Source organism: Brassica rapa, chromosome A05, assembly GCF_000309985.2.
Source record: "Brassica rapa cultivar Chiifu-401-42 chromosome A05, CAAS_Brap_v3.01, whole genome shotgun sequence".
In the NCBI taxonomy this organism is placed as follows: Eukaryota; Viridiplantae; Streptophyta; class Magnoliopsida; order Brassicales; family Brassicaceae; genus Brassica; species Brassica rapa.
This window is the reverse complement of record NC_024799.2, coordinates 21767301-21773300: the sequence shown is the minus strand read 5'-3', so window position 1 is coordinate 21773300 and position 6000 is coordinate 21767301. Positions and strand designations below refer to the sequence as shown.

Genomic DNA, 6000 nt, shown 5'->3' with positions numbered 1-6000 from the left:
GGCCTTTTGGTCATTTATTATGCACGGTTTTACATTTCAAAAACCTATGTTTTAAACATCTTTTGTAGCCACCAGGGCAGATTATCTTTTGATCTATTGAGAAATACACAAAAACTCTCTGGAGAAGTTCATCTCTTGATTTTGATTGTTATGTTCTTGTGTTCTTGTTGATTTCTTATCTATTTCTCTACATGATTAATCTGAAATCCAATATGGGTTTAAGAGGAATCATGGAGATTAGTGAGTAATCACCTTTTGAATTCATGGGTTAGGGAGATTAGGGTGATTAGGTTAGAGCTAGGATGTTTTAGTGTAGATCATTCATATTTCCTTGCTAGTAGAGTAATCATAATGCATCTTCTGAGTTGGCCACTCAGTTGTTGATCCTTAGGCATTTCTCACCCGAAAGGTGTTCGATGAAATGCCCGAGACAACTCTCCTAGGCTTTTAGTATACTTTGCCAAAGACATTTGTTGTTAAAGGTGCTAAGATAGCTAATAGACTTGTTAGTAATGATTGCTTTCATATTATTCAACCAAGACATTTGATGTTTGAGATATGTTAGCAAATGAGCATTCATCTAGACATAGAGCTTGCTTAGAATTGTGTCTAGGCTTAAGGTTGATAGTTTGATTGATCATTTGCCATCCTTAGTTCGATACTTGATCACCCAAGGTCTAATCCCTATGCCCATGAGTTCTCTTTTCCCTTAGTCAAGAAAGTATCATTCTGTTATTGCTTTCTAGTATTAGTAGTAGTTTAAAACTCATCTAAATCATTGGTTGCACTTAGATTAAGTGAGTACTTGCATTCTCAGTGCTTTGTTATCCCTCAGAACTGGTTCGACAATCATTTATACTACAACATTTGTCTTAGGAGCCTTGAAAACTCCTAACATCAAATTGGCGCCGTTGCCAAATTCTGAGTAGATTTAAACATTGAGATTTAGTCACTTGCTTGAGACTAAGTCATTTTTATTTTCTTTTGTTACTGATTCTCTTTCTTCACCTCCCTTTAATCTACAGGTGTATGAACTTGAGGAGCAGGGGTCCATCAAACCTAGTTCCAAGAGCTGCAGACATCAGAGCTTTAGAGAGAGAGTGTGCTAGAAAGAGAAGAGAAGAAGAGCAACAGGCTCACTTGCAGAGATTGGCTACTGATATGGGAGACATACCTCAGGTGATGCTGCCGCCACTGGAGCTAACACCGTTCCACCAAACCAACAGCGAGCAGCTCGACCCATTGGCACTTACGACCGCCCCAACATTCATGGTCATAGATTGGGAATCCGAGCACCCGCTGTGGCAGCCAACAACTTTGAGATCAAATCAGGACTCCTCAACGTGATCGAGAACAACAAGTATCATGGCTTGGCTCTAGAGGATCCATTTGATCACTTGGACAGGTTCGACAGCTACTGTGGGTTGTCAAAAACCAATGGTGTGTCCGAAGATGCCTTAAAGCTCAAGCTATTCCCTTTCTCTTTGGGGGATAAGGCACGTCAGTGGGAGAAGTCTCTACCCAGTGACTCCATCACCACTTGGGATGACTGCAAGAAAGCATTCTTGGAGAAGTTCTTCTCTACTTCAAGAACTGCTAAGCTGAGAAACGAGATTTCCAGCTTTCAACAGAAGAACTTGGAAGGCTTCAGTGAAGCCTGGGAGAGATTCAAGGGCTACCAAGCTCAATGCCCACACCATGGCTTTTCTAAGGAGAGCTTGCTGAGCACATTCTACCGTGGTGCTCTTCCTAAGTACAGAGCCAGACTGGATACAGCTAGCAATGGGTTCTTCTTGGGGAGAACTGAGGAGGATGCAGAAGAGCTGGTTGACAACATGGTAAAGAGTGATGCAGTCTACAGTGGAGACCACGACAGAGGCAGTAGAACAGATGATAAGCAGACGAGGAAAGAGATCAAAGCTTTGGAAGACAAGATCGACCTACTCATTGCTGAAAAAGCACCCAAGAGCAGCTGAAGTTTGTTGGTAACTCCAAGCAGGAAGATCCACTTGCTGTCAATGAGGTTGAGGGTTTGGAAGGTCAAGAGGAGTTGTGTTTCATTAACAACAATGGTAGCTGGTACAAAAAGGAGCCCAACTTTCAGTACAACAACTACCAACAGAAATCCTATCCAAACAACCAACAGAGTGGCTATCCGCCAAGAAACAACCAGCAAGGCAGCTATCAGCCTCAGCAAAACCCCTCGTCTGGTTCCTCTGCTCCTCAAGAGAGCAGCACTGATACCTTACTGAAACAAATCTTGGAGTCTCAGACTAGAAGTGAGAAGCATGTTGGTTATGAGTTGAAGAACCTTCATACCAAGATTGATGGGAGCTACAATGAGCTCAACAACAAATTCTCACACCTTGCTTCTACAGTCAGGAATTTAGAGAATCAGTTTGCTTCCATGAACACTCACCAGAATCGCCAGCAAGGATCTCTACCTGGAAAGTCTGACCAAAACCCCAAGGAGGCCAAAGCTATCACCCTTAGGAGTGGTAAACAGTTACCTCCTAGAACCCTCACCAAGGATGCTGAGAAACTAGGTGAGGGGGTTGCCATCAACATAGATGATGAAGTGGTGATTGTTGATGAGAAGATCAATGACGAGATCTTGGAGAAGATAGTGGAAGCCAAAGGTAAAGGAAAGGTTGGAGAAGAGAAGAAGACAGTAAAAGATGGTGAAGTTGTTACTCCAGCAAGTGAAAGTTCTTTTGTTCCTCCTCCTTATGAACCCAAACTTCCATTCCCTGGTAGATTCAAGAAGCAGCTGCTAGAGAAGTACAAGGCTCTGTTTGAGAAGCAAATGAGTGAAGCTCAGGTTGCAATGCCCATCATCGATGCTTTCATGTTGATTCCTCAATACAACAATTTCCTGAAAGATGTTGTAGCTGCAAAGAAGAAGGAGATGGAAGGCATGATGATTCTTACCCATGAGTGCAATGCCATCATCCAGAGGCTTGATGTTCCAGAGAAATTAGAGGATCCAGGAAGCTTCACACTACCTTGTGCTCTTGGACCTATGGTATTTGAGAAAAGTCTCTGCGATTTGGGAGCTAGTGTCAGCTTGATGCCTTTGTCTGTTGCAAAGAAGCTTGGATTCACTCAGTACAAGAAGTGTAGACTCTCTCTGGTGTTAGCTGATCGTTCAGTGAAGTACCCTGTGGGCATCTTAGAGGACCTCCCTGTGAAGATTGGAAGGTATGAGATACCTACAGATTTTGTGGTGCTTGAGATGGGTGAGGAGGCTCAAGACCCATTGATTCTAGGAAGGCCATTCTTAGCTACAGCAGGAGCTATTGTTAATGTGAAGGAAGGCACGATTGATCTCCATTTGGGTAAAGAGAACATCCTCCACTTTGACATCAAGGGAAAATGAGGAAACCAACTGTGTTCGGGCAAGCCTTCTACATTGAAGAGATGGCCACTCCTGCTGATGAGCACCTTGAAGAGTTACCACCTGAGGACGACGAGGAGGGAGCATCTCCCTCTACTCATTCCCCATAGAAGGTAACCCACCACACTCCCCTGTATATACCATTTTATTTTTGCATATTAGTCTTCTTTTCGGTATCTCTCTCTCTACTTGACAACACAGAGACTGTGTAACTCAAGTTTGGGGGAGGTACCAAGTATTTGATCATGTTTGCTTTGATGTTGTTTCATTGAGTCATGCATTGCATACCTATTTGCATATAAAAAAAAAAAAATCAATCATTTAGTTTGCATCATTTGCATTTCTAGGAGAGTCTAGAGCATATAGGTTGCATTCACTTGCATTGGGAGCAATGATTTTAAATGCCTTGTAAAGAACACTACGTTGCACCTGAGTAGCTTTTGCACCTCTCAAAAAGACTTGTATGTTTCGAGCCTTGAAAACTCTTCCTGAAACTTGTTGATTGCTGAAACTCAGTCTTTGAAGCCAACTACAACCTTATTTGAACTGAACGAACTTAATGCTTCTTGCTCATGGTCCCTTGTGTACTGAGTCATGGCTATACACACTTGAGTTGTCACATCTTTTATGCCAATCTTTTTTGACAAACTCTAGTGGTAGACCACTCCCAAAACCTTTCCCTCCTTTTAAGCTTTCATTGTTTGATGAGTGAGGCCTTTTTCGGAAAGTCTTACATGTGCATAATGTTGAGAGTATCGGGAACGACAATGCTTGATCTTCATTCTTGCTAGATTGGGCACTCTATTGTCTAGCTATAGGTGGGGGGGTGAGTGTTGTGATTATGATTTGGGAGAAATGAAAAAGAAAAAGAATAGACTCTTTGTGCTTAAGTGAATTGTTTTGTTGGGATAAGTAGAGAAGCCTCTAGCTCAAGTTTTGAAAAGTCTTGCCCCCAGCCTAAAAAAAAAAAAGAAAAAAAAAAAAAAAGAAAAGAAAAGAAAGAAAAAAAAAAAAAAGAAAAGAAAAAAAAAGAAAAGAAAAAGGGGGCTAGCAAAGTTGTTAGAGCTAAGAAATGTTTTGAGTTTGTGAAAAATCCCTTGTAGATTTCAAAGAGAAGGAGTTAAAGTTCTTAGGATCTTTTGGTGAGAGATGTGAGTTGGGTTTGACATTTGAGAATGATTGTGTAATTGTATGTTTGGGAAAAGGGTAGAACAATGGAGATTGAGCATTGTATGCATGAGTTGGTCCCTTTCTTAGATATATTATGTGCAATGTCAAGGCTACTTGTTTCGAGAGTAAACCACCTTAAAGATCATATGTTTTGAACCTCTTGAATCACTTGAATAAAAGCCTTCCCTTACCCAACCAAATGACTTGGACCAACTGACCATTTGCAAGAATTCACCTGATGTTTTGTGCTTAATGAATGTGAGAGTTGGTTGATTTGAATGTGTGGATGCTTGATGATGAGTGTAAGAACAAAAAGAGTTAAGATAGGCCTAGAGAAGCTAGAGTGTAATAAGAGAGTGTGCTAGTTGTGTTTCTTTTGGCTATGTGCTCCCACCTTCAACCTCTCTCCCTATGAGTTCTAGAAAGTTCACTTGTGGACAAGTAAAAGAACAAGTTTGGGGGAGTTGATATCTTGCATATTTCCATTTTTTATCCATTCATCCATGTGCATTTTCATCATATAGATTAGGATTTAGCCATGTTAGGTTGCATTTTGCATACATGTTCTTATCAGGTGTTGGAGTGCCACATGGAGTTCTGGGGACATTTGGATGCATTTGGAGCTCAAAGGAGGTGAAATAGGTGATCATTGGACGAGTAGAGCATGGGAGCGAGGTTCCGCAGCAACGTCATGAGGTCGCTCCAAAGCACCTCTCAGAGCGACCTAGCTAGAGCGACCCCGTGAAGTCGCTCGCCATACTCATCCCGTGGAAGCCCAGAGCGACTTGCCCAGAGCGACGCACCGAGGTCGCTCGCATCTCACACCCCTCTCGGAGCGACCTCCCAAAGCGACACCCCGAGGTCGCTCGCGTCTCTATGGCGAGACGAACGAAGCGAAGCCCGGAGCGACCTCTCAGAGCGACCCACTGAGGTCGCTCCCGAAGGCCGGAGCGACTTGTCGGAGCGACATGCCGAGGTCGCTCCGCGTCTATTGTTGGGTCGATTTCTATTTACTTAAGGGCCTTTTGGTCATTTTATTATGCACGTTTTACATTTCAAAAACCTATGTTTAAACATCTTTTGTAGCCACCAGGGCAGATTATCTTTTGATCTATTGAGAAATACACAAAAACTCTCTGGAGAAGTTCATCTCTTGGATTTTGATTGTTATGTTCTTGTGTTCTTGTTGATTTCTTATCTATTTCTCTACATGATTAATCTGAAATCCAATATGGGTTTAAGAGGAATCATGGAGATTAGTGAGTAATCACCTTTTGAATTCATGGGTTAGGGAGATTAAGGGTGATTAGGTTAGAGCTAGGATGTTTTAGTGTAGATCATTCATATTTCCTTGCTAGTAGAGTAATCATAATGCATCTTCTGAGTTGGCCACTCAGTTGTTGATCCTTAGGCATTTCTCACCCGAAAGGTGT

The 6000-nt window shown here is 42.1% G+C and overlaps 1 non-coding gene across 1 annotated transcript; it reads right to left on the bottom strand.

The window, feature by feature from the left end:
- Positions 1-1598: 1598 nt before the first annotated feature.
- LOC117134561 lies at positions 1599-1705 on the bottom strand. The gene has a single exon (XR_004458745.1). It is a non-coding gene; the product is annotated as a small nucleolar RNA R71 (small nucleolar RNA).
- Positions 1706-6000: the final 4295 nt, after the last annotated feature.